Source organism: Polypterus senegalus, chromosome 13 (genome assembly GCF_016835505.1).
Source record: "Polypterus senegalus isolate Bchr_013 chromosome 13, ASM1683550v1, whole genome shotgun sequence".
Taxonomy (NCBI): Eukaryota; Metazoa; Chordata; class Cladistia; order Polypteriformes; family Polypteridae; genus Polypterus; species Polypterus senegalus.
The window spans coordinates 55,697,568-55,717,914 of NC_053166.1; the positions used below are offsets into that span (position 1 = coordinate 55,697,568).

The 20,347-nt window shown below is 38.8% G+C and overlaps 1 long non-coding RNA gene across 1 annotated transcript in view; it reads right to left on the reverse strand.

Moving 5' to 3' along the window:
- The window catches only part of LOC120543240, a 33,214-nt gene extending 13,119 nt beyond the window's left edge, over positions 1 to 20,095 (reverse strand). The window contains exons 1-2 of the long non-coding RNA XR_005636322.1: positions 19,920 to 20,095; positions 19,488 to 19,646 (exon numbers count right to left, since the gene is read on the reverse strand). This is a non-coding gene — a long non-coding RNA (uncharacterized LOC120543240). The remainder of the gene's footprint in view (positions 1 to 19,487; positions 19,647 to 19,919) is intronic.
- Between the last annotated feature and the right edge of the window lie 252 nt (positions 20,096 to 20,347).

The following is a 20,347-nucleotide window of genomic DNA, read 5'->3' on the forward strand; positions in this document are numbered from 1 at the left end:
ATGATATTCAGGGTGCCCTGCGAGATTAAACACCTCCTTTTGGGAAGGCTGGTAACACCAACACAACCCTCAGTAACATTCAGGGTCCAACCAGTTGCAACCAAGTCCACCACACCAGTTCTGATCGCCGATAGGCCTGACCCCTTTGGCTCTTCGACGATTTTGATTCTTTGGGAATGAGGTTCCTGAGGGCTTTCCTCCATCTCCTTCATAATGTGAGCAGTTTTCCTATGGGCAGCTGCAGCAGAGCTGCTCCTGTGAGGAGCAGAAAGGAGAAATGTCTGTCATCTCAGTGCTGCATGAAGTGTTTTTATGGTGGATGGAGTACCAGTCTTGCCAGCAATCCACATGATTTCCTTGCAAATTCATCACACCCAGGAATGGCTATTTGTGTACATTTTTTTCTCTATACTCTCTCCCATCACCACATCATAAAGACGTGTGTTAGGTTAAATTTTGATTCACCTCTGTATGTGTGTGTGTGTTTGTGTGTGAATGGGACCTTTAAACCTTTAATGGTGTTTCATCCTGGATTGATTCTTGCCTTGTGACAATGCTGCCAGAATATACTCAGGCCACCCATCACACTAATTTGGATGAAGCAGGTTTGATAATATTATGTTATATATTTAGACCGACATCAAAAATAAAACACCTGCTGAATACGGTGTTATAATCTTGAGGTTAACAATAACAAGCTGAAGGTTGTGACTGTCACCCAAGCAAAAAAAGATATCCCATTCAATTTCAGAGGTGTATAATTACATGAAATTGAGTCCTTTAAATATGTTAATGACAGCAATACTAAGTACTGCTACTGCATTACAAAATCTGCACAAGGCTTGGTGCCACAGGTTCCATCCTCTGGTCTCTAATGTCCCTGTGGAAAAATGGTACCATCAGAAGATACATAAAAATAAGACTATTAAGATGAATGCCATGGCCAGTAATAGCCTATGGTCCAGGAAGCTGGACCCCAAAACAAGAGCGTCATCAACAAGACAGAAGCTTTACATAGGAATATGAGAATTTTGACAAACAAAAGGAAATCTATTTAGTCTATCAAGTTTGTTTGGTTACCTAATAACTAAGCTTTTCCCATATCTCATCCAGATATTTCTTTACAAACGTTACAACAGTACAACAATCTAGACGAGAACAGGCCATTCAGCCCAACAAAGCTCACCATTCCTATGCACTTAATTCTTCTAAAAAAATATAAAGTCGAGTTTGAAAGTCCCTAAAGCCTTACTGTCTACCGCATTACTTGGTAGCTTTTTCCAAGTGTCTATGGTTCTCTGTGTAAAGAAAAACATCCTAATGTTTGTGCAAAACTTACCTTTAATAAGTTTCCAACTTTGCCTCCACATTCTTGATGAACTCATTTTAAAATAACAGTCTCTATCCACTGTACTAATTCCCTTCATACATTTAAACAGTTCAATCATGTTACCTATTAATCTTCTTATGCTTAAACTGAAAAAGCTCATCTCTTTTAATCTTTCTTCATAATTCTTCCTCTGTAGACCTGCAATGAGCATAGTCACTCTTCTCTGGACCTTTTCTAACACTGTTATGTCCTTTTTGTAGCCTGGAGACCAAAACTGCACACAGTACTCCAGATGAGGCCTCACCAGTGTATTATAAAGCTTGAGCATAACCTCCTTGGACTTGTACTCCACACATTGTGCTATATAACCTAATATTGTGTTTGCCTTCTTAATGGCTTCTGAACACCGTCAGGAAGTTGATAGCGTAGAGTCCATTATGACTTCTAAGTCCTTCTCATATGGTGTACTCCCGATATTTAGACCTTCTATTGTGCATTCAAACCTGACATTTTTACTTCCTATGTGTAATACTTTACATTTACTGACATTAACTTCACCTGCCACAAATCTCCCCAAACCTGTATGCTGTACAAGTTCTTCTGTAATGATTTAATGGATTCTAAATTATCTGCCAATTCACCTATCTTGGTATCATCTGCAAACATAACCAGCTTGTTACTTATATTCCTATCTAAATCATTCATATACAGTATATTAAAAATAGCCGCCGCCCTAGCACTAACCCCTGTGGAACACAACTCTTAACATCAGCCAATTCTGATAAGGATACTTGCACAATCACCCTCTCCTTCCTGTGACTACACCCATCTACAAACATCACCCTTATGTGTTATGGGTTTATATATGTACTTGCTAGCCTCCATAAGAACTCAACAGTAAATATTGATTTCAGCCTATTTAATCTGAGCAGTACAATTTCCTCTACAATTTCCAAATCCCTCAATACCTCTTTAGTAGTCCTGTTTACCACTGGGAGGTTATCCACTTTCTCAGTTGTGAAGACTTCAGAAAAATGCAAGTTTAAAGCGTCCACTATTTCACAGTCTGTATCTTTTAATTCCTCTTTACTGTTCCTGATGCACTTCACCTCTTTCTCGACTGTTCCTTTATTACTAAAATACTGAAAGAATCTCTTAGGGTCGTCTTTCACCTTATCTGCTATGCTCCTCTCCAACTGTCTTTTAGATTTCCTAATATCCTTCTTAATTGTGCTCTCATATTCTCATACACCCTATGATTCACTTTGGAGTTATTAGTCTTATATGCCTTATACAGCTGCTTTTTCCTTTGCAGCTTCTTTTTTAAGCCTTTATTAATCCAATGCAGAGTTTTTAAAATATCTTATTAATTCCATGTAAAACATTTTTAAACCTGTTCCACTGTTCCTCGACTGTCTCCTCACTCAAAAGCTTACCCCAGTCTATCCTCTTTAGACTTCTGCTCAAAATGTTCCCTACCAAAGTTAAACTTAACAATTTTAGTCTTTGCATCCATACTCTTACAAAACCCTGAGAACTGTATTATATTATTGTCACTTGACCCTAATGGTTCAACCACCTCTACACCCTCAATTCTGTCTTGTATATTACAAAATACTAAATCCAGACAGACTTAGTGCTTTAACATACTGTGTTAAAAACAACAACAACAACATTTATTTATATAGCACATTTTCATACAAAAAATGTAGCTCAAAGTGCTTTACATAATGAAGAATAGAAAAATAGAAGACACAGTAAGAAAATAAAATAAGTCAACATTAATTAACATAGAATAAGAGTAAGGTCCGATGGCCAGGGAGGACAGAAAAAACAAAAAAAAACTCCAGACAGCTGGAGAAAAAAATAAAATCTGCAGGGATTCCAGACCATGAGACCGCCCAGTCCCCTCTGGGCATTCTACCTAACATAAATGAAACAGTCCTCTTTGTATATATGAGGGTTCTCACAGAAGGACTTGATGATGATGGTCATGTAGACTTCTGGCTTTTAGTCCATCAATGTTGGGGCATCATGATGCTTTGAGTAGGTGGTGGTGGCGGTCAAAGAAACCGGAAAAAGAAACAGAAGAGAGAGTAGGGGTTAGTACAGATTTTAGAGCCACTATGAATGGTTATTATAATGAATTGAACATACAGAGTATCAGGATTAAATTAAAGTAAGGTTATGAGAAGGCCATGTTAAAGTAATGTGTTTTTGGCAGTGTTATAAAGTGCTCCACTGTATTAGCCTGGCAAATTCCTATTGGCAGGCTATTCCAGATTTTAGGTGCATAACAGCAGAAGGACGCCTTACCACTTCTTTTAAGTTTTGCTTTTGTAATTCTAAGGAGACTCTCATTTGAGGATCTAAGGTTACGATTTGGAATATAAGGTGTCAGACATTCCGATATATAAGATGGAGCGAGATTATTTAAGGCTTTATAAACCATTAGCAGAATTTTAAAGTCAATTCTGAAAGACACAGGTAACCAGTGTAGTGACATCAAAACTGGAGAAATGTTTTTGGATTTTCTTTTCCCAGTTAGGATTCTAGCAGCTGCATTCTGCACTCGTTGCAAATGATTTATGTCATTTTTGGGTAGTCCTGAGAGGAGTGCGTTACAGTAATCTAGTCGACTGAGAACAAAAGCATGAATTAATTTCTCAGCATCTTTCAATGATATAAGAGGTCTAACTTTTGTTATGTTTCTTAAATGAAAAAATACTGTCTTAGTGATCTGATGAATATGCGATTTAAAATTCAGGTAACAGTCAACAGTTACCCCTATGTTTTTTACTTCCATCTTGACTTTTAATCCTAATGAATCAAGTTTATTTCTGATAACCTCATAGAATCCATTATTGCCAATCACTAAAATTTCAGTTTTCTCTTTATTTTGCTTGAGAAAATTACTATTAATCCATGCAGAAATACAAGTTAGACATTGTGTTCGTAAATCGAGAGAGTCGGTGTCATCAGGTGCTATTGATAAGTACAGCAGTCATCAGCATAGCTGTGGTAGCTCACGTTGTGCCCTGAGATAATCTGACCTAACGGAAGCATGTAGATTGAAAAGAGCATCAGACCCAGAACAGAGCCTTGTGGAACACCATATAGAATATCATGTGTCTTTGAGTTGTAATTACCACAACTAACAAAGAATTTTCTCCCTGCCAAGTAGGATTCAAACCAATTTAGGACTCTGCCAGAGAGGCCCACCCTTTGACTGAGGCGATTTCTAAGAATGTTGTGATCAATGGTGTCAAATGCGGCACTCAGATCTAAGAGGATGAGAACAGATAAATGGCCTCTGTCTGCATTTACCCGCAAGGCAATTTACTACTTTAACAAGTGCAGTTTCTGTGTTGTGATTTGTTCTAAATCAATCATTGATTACTTCTAAAATCCCCTGGTCTTGTGTGCCACCATTTGCAAGGTTATCTCAGTTAATATTCAGATAATTAAAGTCCCCCGTGACTATAATATCCCTCTAAGTTATACTCATCCCCATTTTTGTTATTTAGCCAGGTTTCTGTTATTGCTATAATATCAAAATTATGTTCTGCTACATACAACTCCAACAGTTAAAAGTTGAGTTAGAATTTACATTACTACACATTTTTATTTTTACACTATTGTTTCTCCATGTTTAGTTCTAAATCTAGCCTGTCCTAAACTCCCTGTCCCCACCATTCCCTAGTTTAAACAATCTTTGACTAACCTACTCATACGTCTCCCCAGTACATTGGTGCCCCACTGGTCCAGATGTAACCCATCGTGGTGGAACAGATGCCACCTATTCCATAAGGAGTCCCAATCTCCTATAAACCTATACCCTTCTACCTGGCACCAAGATTTGAGCTACCCATTAAGCCTTCTAATCTCAGTCTTAACTAAACTGGTGCATGGCACAGGCAGAAATTCAGAGAAGACTTCCTTGTTATTTCTGCTCTTATGCCTGGCACCTAACTATTTGAATTTGGATTGCAGAACTGACAACTACCCTTATGTATGACATTTGTTCCAACAAGGACAATGGCAACTAAATCCACCCTGGCTCTGGCCAAGAGCCTATCCACCATTCCTGGGAGGTCTCCCACCTGTGCACCCAAAAGGTAGCACACTGGGTGAGCAAACCTGCACTTCAGTCCCCTAATGATTGAGTCCCCTACTATCACTACCTCTCTCTTTCTGGGAACTGATTTTGAGGTGGCCTGTTGGGGCTCTTCATTTCTGCCTACCACCTCTGACAGAGTCATCAGAGACATGGTCCAGCTCCATAAGGACCTGAAAATGATTTGATACTTATAATTCCTGGGTTGATGCCCTTGTGCCTTGTGACCGTGACCCACCAATCTCTACCTGTCTGCTCTGTGCCACCTTATAGATGCACAATATCTGTCTCAGGGACACCTTGGCCAGGTCTTCCAATTCTCTACTACAACCCAGGCCAACTAAATCCTCCTCCAGTTTAGCGACCCTGAGGTCAAGGTGCTAGATTAGCTGAAATCCCTTGCAGATGTAACCGCTCAAAAAAGACTGGCTCCTCCAAGCCGTAATCTAAAAAGTCATACATGTCGATATTTTGGCTTCAGCTACATATCTTAGTAGTTTGTTCCACAGTCCCACAACTCTTTATGTAAATGAAGTGCTTCCTCTTCCTCGTAATATCTTTGATTAGTTAAAAGAATTCTTTTGAATATACCTTATCAATGCCTTTGACAATTCTTAAGACCAGGACTAAGTACTCACACAGTCTCCTCAGCTTGAGACTAAATTGGTTTAATCTGCCTGAGTAAGACTTCTCTTTGAAACCTGGGATGATCTTGGTTGCTCTTCTCTGCACAGCTTTAAGTGCTGCTATGTCTTTCTTATAGCATGGCAACCAGAATTGCACACAATATTCCACAGGTGTAATTACTAGTGTATTATATAGTCCAAGCATAACATCCTTCAAGTTTATATTCAATACTTTTTATAATGTAATCTAAAATGTTATTTGTCTTTTAATAGTCTCTGTACTTTGCTTAGAAGATGAACTGCTTTCAAGCTTTCAAGACTTACAGAGGCATCCTCAGCATCTGTTGACTAGAACAGTCAATGAAACGTCCATCTTAGAAAAACTAGGGACCGAAAGCAAAATACTGAGCCTCATTAAACAACAAAAGTTCCAGTACTCTGGCCATATCAATCATACCAAGAAGCTATTTGCCTTGCTGCCTAATGGGAAAATAGATGGGTTGAGAAGTCAAGGTAGATAGAGATTGCAAGACTGTGTGAAGAACAAGGCAGGTTTTGCTGCTGGTGGAATCAACCAGAGTGGAAAAGAACAGAAGCCAGCAGTGGTATTTGTATTTGTCTATGAATAGGACCACATTAGTAACAACAGTAAAAGTAAGGGAGCTGGTGGTAATTTAGGATGTCATTACAGAGGACTTAGAGGGAGTACTAGATATACTGAGTCAGCTACAAGAATGTAGGCATAATTGAATGCAACTGAGGGTCCTAATGGAAAAAGTATACGTATTTCCTAATGTACTGTGACTTTTTGCCAAAACAGAAAACCAAACCGCCTGTTGCTGCAGTAAGCAGAAAGGATATGTGTAATGTTTTTGGCCCATTAAGGATAAAGCCTGGAGGAGTAAAGCGAATAAAGAAAGTAGCAGTTCATTCCCCTGTACAAGTGTTACCTGAGTTGTAGTGTGGACTGCCTTGTATACATCTGGATAAGAATGTGAAACTGTTGACAGAAACTTTTGTCACAACAGAAATTGTAACCATCCATGTGTGTTGAATCTTTGAGTCAGTCACCAACATCATGTTAACAACAGTGACAGGGAATATTGAGAAGTCTGAGTTTTGACAGGACGTTTGCAGTGCAATCATCAAATACCAAGAGTCTTGCATTTTCAAATTAGTCAAAATCAGCCTCTCTAATGGTACTTACTAGTGACCACCAGAATGTATGAGTTATGAAGAGAATGTAGCCAACCAGTTCCTATAGACAGGGCCTTAGAGTATATGAGAATAAAATCAGAAGTCTGAAATTGATGAAGCACTTGGAAATAATAGCAGTGACATGGTTTAATGGAGGAAGAGGTTCAGAACCTGGACAGAGACCAGAAGTAGAGGAAGGATAACTGAGCTAAAGAATGTGAAGTTCCAAAAAACAGAAGACAAAATTGGAAATATTAGATGGGAAAATGAAAGGTAGGAGGTTCTGCTTCTGTCTGCAGATGCTGTTCAGTCGAGTAAAGGCCAATTAACACACTCAGTCTGTCAGTAGGAAGAAACAAAAGATGGGATATCTACCACCTTCTAGCTGCGGGAATGTAGAAACAATAGCAGGACTGAAAAAATAAGACTACCTTCACACTTACTTGTTAAATCCAGTTTGTCAGGTTCTTCATTCCAGTTTTTTTAATAATACCCTGTATACAGCCAACAAGCCTACAAGGCAGCACAAGGTGTATTGTCAGTATTATGACCTGTGCATGGATTGTGTTATCAATTTGTTAACTTTCTTTTGGTGAAGGTTGTGATTACTTATTATGTTTTTTTTTATTAAAATGGACAAAAAAGATTGGAGGCATACTTGTTTTATTACAAAATTAAGCATTTCCCCAAACAATGGTCTTTTAAATAAACTTCTCTGCTGACCAAGCTATAGAGAACATTCCCTAACCAGCAATTATGAATAACCATGAGCTGGGATCACCCATTACTCCATTCAATCCATTTACATCTTCTTATAGCAATGTCACAGGTTCCCCCTTTCTCTTTAATGTAATCCCAAGTCCTCACCATGTCTTTCCTTAGTCTTTCCACTAAACCCTCCAAAATGGTGCATGACCCCTGGAAAGGATCATTTCAGATGCTGGATCAGATGTGGCAGTATTTCTGCAGGGAATATTTCAGAGGGTCACTGCCTTGTAAATATGGTGGATGTTGAGAAATAAATTTATGCTTTAATTTCTAGTGAGACTGGCTACTGTAATGTGTTATTCACAAGATGCTTAAGTTATTCTATATGCAGCTTTAAATTGATTCAAAATACTGCTGCAAATATTATTACAAGAACTACAAAACAGGACCATATTACTTCTGTTCTGCAGAGAATTGATTTCAAACAAACCCCTCTTGCATATAAAACCTTAAATGGCCAAGGCCCTGCTTACTTATCTGAACTTATCTTACTTACTTGCAAACCAGAGTGCACATTAAGATCTCAAGGTGCCAGTCTACTAAAGTATCAAGGATTAACAAAACAGCATTGGGAGATCAAGCTTTTAATTGCAGGTTCTCAAAGCTGTCTATTAATCTTCCTGCTTAAGTAAATGATGCCCCTTTAGTCTCAGATTTTAAATCCAGGTTGAAAACTGACTACTTTAATCTAGCATAACCTAACTAAAGCTGCTGATTAGCTGTACATATTGCTTCTCTGTTTGATAGTTATTTGCACAAAACAATTTGTAATGCAAAAATGATGAACTGTTACTAACCCTCATCCATTCTGTTTCTCTTCTCTGTATCCTTCTGCTGCATTTCTAAATGGTTTTCTTGCCCAAGGAAAGATCAACACATGGAAAGATTCTGTCATTCTATTAGACAACGCAGCACAAACTCTACTGTATAATGTCAAGGAGTGTGTTGGCGGCTTGCTGGCTGAGGTCTTCAGGACTGTGACAGTGTCTGATTTTGTTTTTCACTTCCTGTGTTAAAACTGGTCATGGATTGTCCTCGACAGGAAAACAAAGTGCAGGCTGAAGGCAGCCTGATAGGAGGAGCAACCCTCAGCCCCCTCTTGAGTGCTGGCCACACACTACATCTCTGGGGCTTAAGACCGGTCTACCTGCCTCCATCTATTGCACTCGTTGTCTATTGCTCCTGCCCTTTTTCTTAATCTATTAACCTCCACTCTCTCAAACATTTTTTTCATTCCCCATCTTTGTCCTGTGCAGGCTCCTCTTATACTAACTTGATTGGATGCAGGAGCGATGCTCCGCTATCTCCGAGGTGCAAATGAGGTGCCTGACTGATGCTCACATTCACACTTTGTATGCAGTCAGTGAGGCAACCCAACAATTCCTGGAGTAGTGCTCATTCATGCACACCCACAACTGATTCCCAGCCTGCACACTACCTAGGACACAACACTTTATTTAAAAATTGCCCTGCACCATGGACCATTCATCACAACAATACACTCCTATGACAACTCAAATAGGGCCACTTTAGAGTCAGCAGTGAAGCTTACATCTTCAGAATGTGGAAGAAAACTAAAAAACCCAGAACAAATTCACTCATTTCAGCATTTGATGTTCACTATTTAAACATGATAGTTAACTTGACTGCCTCGCAGTTAGGAGACCCGGGTTCGCTTCCCGGGTCCTCCCTGCGTGGAGTTTGCATGTTCTCCCCTGTCTGCGTGGGTTTCCTCCGGGCGCTCCGGTTTCCTCCCACAATCCGAAGACATGCAGGTTAGGTGGATTGGCGATTCTAAATTGGCCCTAGTGTGTGCTTGGTGTGTGGTTGTGTTTGTGTGTGTCCTGCGGTGGGTTGGCACCCTGCCCAGGATTGGTTCCTGCCTTGTGCCCTGTGTTGGCTGGGATTGGCTCCAGCAGACCCCCGTGACCCTGTGTTCGGATTCAGCGGGTTTGAAAATGGATGGATGGATAGTTAACTTGACTGCATTTCTTAGGACTGTGAGAGGCAACATACTGTATCATTGCAGCAGACAGACTGGTTATATCTGAACAGTGGAAAGATTTGTACCTTTGACAGAAATTCGATTCAATTTATACATTACTAATTACACAATGAGTGAACAAAAAAGACACAGATTTGTTTAAACAGACAGGAAAACAAAAGTGGTTCAAAACTGTTTGACATAAACACAGCCCAGCAACATCTGTCCATTACTTAAACGTTGAATTATGGGCAGCTAACAAAACAGGAGAAGTAAAGAAAAACTCCAGCCAGCAGAATCTCCCAGAGAACATAAACCTATATACTCCAGAAGGACTCCCACACAATGACAGCAGCAGGTGTCGAAGGAAGTGGAGCTCGGAGGCGCCTTTGGATGCCAATAGATTGGCATCTACAACCCAAGCAGATCAGAGGGTTGTCTGCTCCTGCTGGTTGATGTCTCAGGGTAAATCAGGGAGATGTCAGTTTTAGAAGGATGCACCTAGGCACGTGAGTTTTTACAGGACAATTTCCTGCCAACATTTTAACCTTGATTTTATTGATTATTTATTTATTTACTGAGATTATTTTTTCATGGATTTTGATAATTTTTTACAGATTTGGATTTTTTATTAAGGATTATTTGTAAATTTATTAAGAAGACATTTGCCTTGCACTGTTGGACACTTTTGTTTTTGATGGTTTTAATAAAATTCCTGAGTACTGTTTTCACCTACCCCTTGCTGCTACATGTGTGTCCTAATTTGCCCGGCTCATCTCTGTAATGACTATCGGTGCTGTTGGGTTCAACAGGCTCCTAAACAGAGACAGGAAGCATGGAGCCTACCTGCACCATCACAGTCCTGCAATGGATCTTTATGATCTTTATCAGTTTCTTCTGTCGTAATAGGTTGTGTTCCCCTTTGTAACATTGTACAAAGTAGCTTAGAAAATGCAGATACAGTGGGGTGATCTTTTAATATAGTGTATGATATGTGGTAGACAGGGGGGCCCTTAATTGGCCGGGGCGCTCTATGCTGGAACGACTGGGGGAGAGAATATATCTAGAGCCATGCCCCAACTGGAGCGAGAGCTGGAAGCTCCCTGGGTTGCAGTGATGCCTCAGACTCCCACAGGGCTCCATGGAAGTTAGAGTTTGATGCAGCCCTTTTGGGTTCCGTGGGGACCACCAGGGGGTGCCGCAGATACTGTTGAACCCTGTGTGACAATACTTTTGCCACACCAGGAATTGCTGTCAGAAGAAGGTCAACGGACACCTGGAGCACTTTCGTTAAAAAGCGCCAGCCACCACTACTCCAGGAAGCTAGAGTCAAAAGGAGGTGGACAAAGCTTGCTGCAGGACAAGTGGAGGCAAAGAGGAAGGGAAAAGAGAGACAGAAAGAGACAAGAAGAAAAAAGTGCTTGCTGGTACTGTACTGGAGTGGTGGGAAACAAGGGAAAATGTTTCCCATGCTTAATAAATGGATGTTGTGTGATGAACTTGGGCTCTGTGTCTATTGTTCTGGGAGTTTGGGGAGCTATGCGCCCTCTGTTGGTCACAGCTATTTGAAAGTACATTAGATGTTACTTTTATTTTATGTGAATTTTAAACTACATTCATGATGATATACAACAATCATGCTGCCATTATAACTACTAATGTTAGTGGATAATAGAGTAGACTCACAAATACTAACTAATCTCACATTCCACCAGGGCAGCATTTCATCCCCTATATTATATACAGTACTTTCTCTAAAAATGACTGCAAAGATTAGCTTCTAACACACACCTTGTATGGCGATGATGCCATGCTGGTGTCGTTTTTAAAATCTGACACATTGTCACAAGATTGTTTTAAAATTAAACAAGTATTTTTATCTCCCTGGAACTTCATCAAAGTGTTAACAAGTCAATCGAATACTATTTATTTTTGTGTAGTATTCTTCACTTAGAACAGATTTACAGGTGCTTGCACAAGTTTAAATCTAAAATGCAATGACAGAAATAAGTAACTCTTACATCATTTAAATGCAAGAACACAGGCTGAAGACATAGCAAAGCAGAGCAATTTTAATTTGATAAAAATAAACCAATCATAGTAATTTAAGTCCATTAACATTATAACCGAGTTACAGACAGTTGACAATGAGGGAGATGAAAGCAAAAAATCCACTCAACAGCATTTCTGAAGAAAATAATCCCCAGGGGCATCCACAGTCCACTTTAACAGCCAAAGTCACAGTCAAAGTCAGATAAAGTCACATTTCTGGTGACCTAAACCAACTGGCTGCCCACTCCCTCCTGGGCATTCTATGATATTATAAGTATGCGAAGGGCAATTTAATAAGAAGATTGAATTTTTTCATCCTTTGATTCCAAGGCTCCCAATATCTCTTCCATGAGCATAAACAGCAGCTTGGCAAGACATCAGTGTCACCAAGTGCCACAGCAGGATGCCAAGAAGAGACACTGAATGGCGGAGGGTCAGTAACAGTGCATAATGATTATCTTTTTTTTATTTGTCTGCAATTGTTACTAGAGTTGTGATATGAAGAGGTTATCAACGGTTCTAATCAGGGTATTCTAGACTAACTGAAATAGCCTTCAGCATAGATTTAAATGCTGTGACATATACAGTATATATATGGGGCATCCACAGTTTTTTGGTCCCATAGATAAAAACTCAACTTCCCGCTTTCATTTTATCAGTTCTTAGAATCATTAGTAGATTAGCACCTAAAGCTGTTATCAAATTCTCCAATACGTATCTTTATATATAATATGCTATTATAGCTATTCATTTGCCTGTCCAGGATTTTAAATCACCTCGCAAGCCATTTGACATATTGACGTAAAATTTGGTACACTTATACTACATGACATCTACTATCCGCTTTTGCGGTGATGATTGACCTCCAAGGTTATTCCTCTTTTTATTTTTATTTTATTTTACAGTTGAATCAACTCTCAGCAGCGGCCAGCAGGGTCGCCGTGCAGCACATGCGTACAGATGCCGTTCTCATCCCTACCATCTTCGCCGTCACTTCCCCTACCTCTTCATATCTTAAATTATTCTTGAGGCAGATTGAAGACTTAAGTGACAGCTTAAGTGAAAAATTAAAAAAAACTTACTAAGCAATTGCAACACAAACACTGACTTAATCAGTTTTAACGCAAAAAGATGCTGACGAAAGAAGAGAAGAAGTGGGCCACTAGGATGGAGAAAAGAACAGCTGCTCAGGGAGCAGCAAGCGCATCAACTTCTGAGCAAACGAATGCTAAACGAACAGAGAAAGAGTATGAAAACTATGAATGCTCAAGTCAAGTGTATTCACTGCACGTTATTGTGCAGTGCACCATTACTAGTATACTTATAATTTGAGATATGTACTGTAAGTAGGAATTTTGAGACTTTGAAGTCCGTCCTAACTGTAAATGGAAACTAGTGCAAAGAGACAAGTAGAGAAGGTAAATGGCTGTACATATATGACCAATAAGACTGCAGTTTCCTTTGCTCCTGTAAGTATCTTGTAGCAGCACTACCTAACAGGACTCCAATTCTCATCTTGTAGCAGGATAACTATACTGCTTGACTGCTTCGACCTGTGGTGCAGCGGTCACTGGGGATTTTTTCATTTTGTTTTATTGTACAAAAAGCTGCAAAAAACACTTTTCTGTTTTGTGAATTTCAATATTCTCACTGATCTGGATTACAGTTCCTTCTGGATTTTGTATGCCTTGTTCATTGTCAGAATTTTTTATAAGATTTGTCTATTTTGGCGCTGTTTTTCATATCATGCTCCCAAAATCATGTACCATCACTGGATGTTTGGTAAAATCGTTGGTCAAAATCATTGAATTTACAAAGAGCTTTCCTCTGGGTAATTTTTCCATTGTTTACCTTGGTATACTGAATATTTGGTTTGGAATTTGCAGGGGTTTTCCAGGCGATTTACTGTGTATTTAAGTTTTGTGATCGTTTTAAGTATATACATATTAGTATATATTATTTTGATTTTGTCTTGGTAGAGTCCTCTGTGAATTTATGTTTCCTTTTTGTACTCCTTATTATGTAGCCTTTATCAGAATGCCTCAAATTGAATACACTTACCACTGTTTATAAGGTATTGTAATTTAGCACTTCTCTCCACCTTCCCTTTTATATCTATAACCTCAGGCAATTAAATAGAGTAAAAGGACATGCAGGAGTTAAGTTACAACTTTTAATAATGTATGATTGACAGTATACATAAAATAATAATAATGAAGCAAAGCACATGTGAATATTGGCAACCATAGAATCTGATAAATGCTAGATGTGTAGTTTCAGGTGGCACGCAGACTTGTAGTTACTCAATTGTCTCTGGTCAAGTCATCATTTCTAGATAGCATTCTTCAGGATAGGCTGCATGCCTGTCTCAATATGGCTACCGAGTTGTGCTTCTCGATGTGTTCCTTTCATGGCCATGGTGTGTGAGAGAGAGCGGGAGGGATACAGTAACCAACTTTACATTCCTGTCCAAATCCTTAGGCCAATAGAGGATTGTGGTACAGAATGGCCTCTGATTCAAAACCAATCCGAAACAGCCACACTTCAGATCAATGGGTGCAGTGTTTTATGGCCTTCCTGGGGGGATGTCTCATAGGCTCTAAGTCCAAACACAGTAACTTTTGCCAAGCTGATCCGATGCCCCTCCCCATCTAACTCTGCAATAAATTTTACATCTTGAGTCAGTCCTAAAGACTCAGGAGTTGGTTAGTTAGACATCAAAGTATTGCTGTTCTCATTAATGAAATAAAACATTCCCCCGAAACACTAATTTTACACTTTTGTTACAAATAAAGACATACAAAATATTTATCAACTTAGGGCATACAAGTATCACTCCACTGAATATTTTTGTTTCTCAAATAGTTCATTAACACTTTTATTTGGTCCTTTTCACCTCAGCATGGTGTGCCTCTGCAGGTGGGGTGTGCATGTCAGACCAGCCTGGATACTGTCCTGATTTCTCCATATAAAATAATCAAATCACCGTAAGAGCAGTGAGAGTCATGGAAAAGGGGAACGGCAACAATCGTAAAATAGTACTGAAAAACAGTTTTTATCTCTTGATAAACTAAGCCCCTATCTGGAAGGGTCACTTCAAGTATAGACACAATTAATAATCAAAGGTAATCGTGCAGTCGTGTCATTCAGAGCAATATTCCAAATGCAATCAAGCCCCTGATCAGTCCAAAATTAAACTCAAGACTTTCTTTGTTTTTCCCTTCATTGAATCAGGATTTTCTTTCTTTTTTTGTTACCTAGTATTTCAACAAGATAGATAGATAGATAGATAGATAGATAGATAGATAGATAGATAGATAGATAGATAGATAGATAGATAGATAGATAGATAGATAGATAGATAGAACTTTTATTTGTCCCCAGGGGAAATGTGGCATCTTACAGAAGCTCTTTAAATAAATAAATAAATACATAAAAATGTAAAAACAGTAAGAAATACAATGCAACTATCTTTTGCAATTCTCCTGAGAGGGTGTTACTCCATAGCTGTGACCCGGTCCTGGATAAAATGCCTGATTAAGATAGATGAATGGTTAATGCACTCTGCACCTTCTCTCTTAATCATTGTATTAGATATGATACTTGTGGATGCTCTGTATAATTTTCATAATTTTCATTAAATTTCCCCAATTTAAAAAATCATTTTTAAATGAGCAGAACAAAACATTCTGGCAATTATTCCACACACTTATTTCCCATGAGTTCCATCTATTGTGACTTAGGAGCAGCAGAATCTACTAATGAAACATGTTGAAATTGAAAACAATATTTTAGGTTTTGGGAAAATAAACATACATAAAAGCAAAGCTCATATTCCAAAACAAAGTCAACAGTTTATCTTCATTCAGCATTAATGTTTTTTTAAATTTCTTTTGTCAGTTTATCCACCAGAGAAGAGGAGAGGTAGATCACCCCTTTAACATGATAAATGCCAGCTGACAGAGAGCTGCCATTTTACATGCAATTTCCTGTGGAGCTCATCATGCTTCATTTGCATTGAATTATATGCCACCTGTCTACTTAGAGCGTGCATATCATTTACATTTCCAAATCACTGTCACCATGTCTCTGTGCTACTCAGAAACACAGGGAATTCAAAGAGAATGCTTTTATTAAAACACGCACGAGTGACTGCAAAGTGTGTCAGTTGTTGTCCACACTAGTAGTGGCCAATATAGGCAAGTGACCTATTTAATGAGAGCTTTCATACCCTTTGAAAAGGAAGGGCAAATCAAAAGCACTACATTTCTGCTCAGTTTCTCAGTACTCTGGAGTACACCTAGATCCCCAGTTATATTTCATTTAATCCAAACGACAACCAGGCACAGCTGCCTTCCATCACTTAGTTAATTCACATAAAGAAGATAATCATAAGACCACGATTGTCACAATCGGTTCATTAGAAATAACATCAGCGTGCCAATAGAACATAAACCCACACTTTAGCTAATGTGTTTGAATATGCTCTGTGGGTACATAAAACAAACTGTTGATTCATTAGGAGTACTTTACAGTGCAGAATTAAAAGTGTACCTTGTAAAATGAAGGTGCTTTAGTGGTAATTACAACTATGGTTAATAAAAATAAGAACACTGTCAATCAAACAAAAGGGAAATGCACAATCATTTTGGCATGGTAAAGACTGTTTCATACATCCATCCACTTTCTGAACTTGCTTAATTCCTTCTTAATGTCACAGGAACCTACAACCTATCCCAGTTGCATCAGGTACAAGATAGGGTGAGACACCCAACATGCCATGGTTATTCAAACAAACGTTGGTCAAAGTTATAGATATATAGTAGTTGATTATCCATCCATCCATTATCCAACCCACTATATCCCAACACAGGGGTGTGATGGGACCAATCCCAGCCAGCACAGGAACAAACCCCGGGCAGGGCGCCAGCCCACTGCAGGGCACACACACCAAGCACAATTTAAGAAAGCAAATGCACCTAACCTGCATGTTACCCACGCAGACACAGGGAGAACATGCAAACTCCATGCAAGGAGGACCTGGGAAGCCAACCCAGGTTACCTAACTGCGAGGCAGCAGCGCTACCACTTCGCCACCGTGCCGCCCTAGTAATTGATTAAATAATTTTTGTAATACTTTTTACAATAATTGAATAGTTGATTAAGTTTATATATTGCTTTTTAAACCTACTCAAAACACCTTACATAAAGAGTGGGGAACCACTTCAACTACCACCAATGTGCATAATCCACGTGGAACAGAAGACATTTTTGAACCAGTATCATCACCACACTTTAGCTATTAGATGATGAAGGGGTGAGAGAGATAGTTATCCAGCAAGAGATAGGGGATGGCTTAGTGGCTAGAAGGATCAGGATCAGGGGACCTCCTATTCTTTTCAAAAGATGCCCAGGGATACTTTATGAACACAGAGATTCAGAACTTTATTTTTGCATCTCATCCTGTTGGATGGAGGTTCCTCCTGAGCCGGAAATGCTTCCTTACTACAGTACTGACACACCAGGAGTACTCCCAAGCCCTCTGGCTCACCTAGGTGTGTTGGGGTTGGAAGAGGAGGTGGCCAGATTTCACCTGGAGGAGTAGGGGAAGAAAGGAACTGTGTTGTGTTTTCTGGGAGAAGAAACCTGTATACTCTCCAAAAATAAAAGGTTGTTTTAACCCTGTCAGTGCAATTGCATCTGGAGGTATGTGGCTCAGTGAGGTCCCACAGTGACCATAAAACACATGCCATTCATAGAGAGTCTCTTTAGAGTCATCAATTAAGCTTATCTCTTTGGGATGTGGAATAAAACTAAAGTACTCAGAATGAGTACAGTGCCAATTTTTATAGCAGTGTCCCTGTCACTGCTCTGGGGCATTGGGATCCACAAACAGGAATACAAGGTAAGCAACCCCTGATGGCCTCACCAACTCTAGTTCCAGGAGCAACCCAAGCTTTTCCTAGATGGACTCCCATAAAAGTAGAGGCCCAGGACCCAAACATGCTTAGATTCAGGTGGATGTGACTATTTGACAGCCGTTGCAGAGACAAAAACAGAGAGAACACCACATAGAGTGATGTCTCACCCAAGACAAATGACACATTTCTCTGTGTTTCCTTTTGTTGACAGATGAACGACTCCTGGACGGCCTTAAAATGAGGCCCATTAATATGCACAATATACTGACAACCAGAAAACGTGGAATTGACAACATTGTGTGTTGGGTTGATATGGAGGCTTCTGGCAATGCCCAGACATTTTCTCCCTTACCGTTTCTCATTAAATTAATGGGTATACTTTTGGGTCCTCCAATGATTACGTGTTGAAATGTGAATGTCCAATTAATCTTATAAACAGACACACTTCTTTGAGTACTCGGAGAAAAGCCTATGTAGGCTATAGGAGAACGTTTAAACTCCACACTGACAATACTCGTTCTGGATTCAAAGTCATTCTTCTGGAGACGTAAAGCAGCAGTGCTTACTAATGTGCTAAATAAAAATTTGCTTGAAAATGTATAAATTCGGAAATTGTTGGCATAAACCCATGCCTCATTATTTACTGATGCTATCAAAGTACATTTAGAATGCAAAAACATTTCCAATCATTTTCAAAATCATTAAAATTATTTCCAATCAGAGTTTATTTATTATTAACTCCAATGTATATGATGTAATAACAGTGAAATAGAAACCAAGTACAAGTTTACCAATTTAATAGTTAATTACATAAAAATTGTTAAAGGCAAAAAATCTGGTACAAAAAAAACAAAAAAAAAAACAACTAAGTAATGTAAATGATTCACATTATTAGGCACTGGACTCCTACTCAGATATATTTCCTTCCTACACTGCTTTTTCAGGATCCGTTTTTGAATAAGTGCTCCATTTTAAGAGATGCATGATACATTAGAAATGGATATAAAAAAGAAAAAAATCATTTAAATGCAATTTTTGAACTGCTTTGAGAAAAGAATGGCACAGTATCCATTCTGCATTTCAGGCATATTAAGCTTTAAATGCCATCATGCTGATGGAGGCTTTAACACAATTGTGCCAGAGGAAAGTGCAATCTGGCATTTCAGTGGCATCCACTCCTATGAAGGAATGAGAAACATTATTCTTTTTTGCTCAATTCAGTCAACACACATACCTGCAGAGAAAAGCATTTTGAAGCAACTTTAATAATTTTCAAAAAGCTGCTGTAGATTCATAGTGAATTTTTTTTTTTTTTTTACTGTTCTCAGTAATTATAATGAAAATGGTCGAATTAGCTAAATTGACAGTCTTAATAAGGTAAATCAAGTAAAATGATGGTTTTATTATTATTTTGTATATAATTTAGACTTTTAAAACATCACATGTATGAATTACAGTGCAAATATAAAATGGCTTTATCTTATAACCCTACCTCCATAACAGGACCATGGATGTGGGAGGAAGGCAAGAAACATCCCATGGCAGGACAGCACTCCATTTCAGGGTACATCGAAAAAACACCAGGCATCAGTTTACAGTCATCCGTTATCCTTATCAATAGTCTTATTGATGTGTAAGTAAACTGTAGCACCTTGAAGAAAAACAGGAAGAAGAAACACATTTCACACAAACAGGGCTAGAAATGAACCTGAGTCCCTGCAACTGTGAGGCAACAGAGCTAGCCACTGTGCCACCCTATTGCTATCCTAATGTTACTTTCCTCGGCTTAGGAAATATCAGTATTAGTTGGCTGAAGTTTTTTTATCTCTATAATTTTGTTTTCCTTCAGTTTAACATCAATGTGCTTTGGAGTAAGAAGGAAATGATCAGATTAGCCTGCTGTGAAAAGAAAATCCAGATTTACTCATTTTGCAGCAGCTCTTTTTTCTGAACAGCTGTAGTTCTGCATCGCTTGTGATGCCAGTCTGTGATGAGCTTTTCCCTCCTGTTTCCAGACAGTCTCCTGCTGTTCCTGCTCTTCAGAATAAAGTGGATCAGTATGTTGAAATCTAGCTTATCTGTCTTCTTGCATTCATGATGCTGTCACTGTTTTGAATAGAAGCTTGCTTGCTTCGTTTTTTTTTTCTCTTGTCAGTATTCTTCTGGGCCACATGAAAATCAGTTTTTATAAACATGCAATACAAGGATTGAAAAGACTGTTTAACAAACAGGTATCCGCCTGGAAGTGTGCTTTTTTTCTGGCTGATGCACATGACAAGAAAATATCTCTAAAACTGAAATGTTTCACACTATGATTTTACTAATCATAAGCACTCATTTTGAAAGAGATCA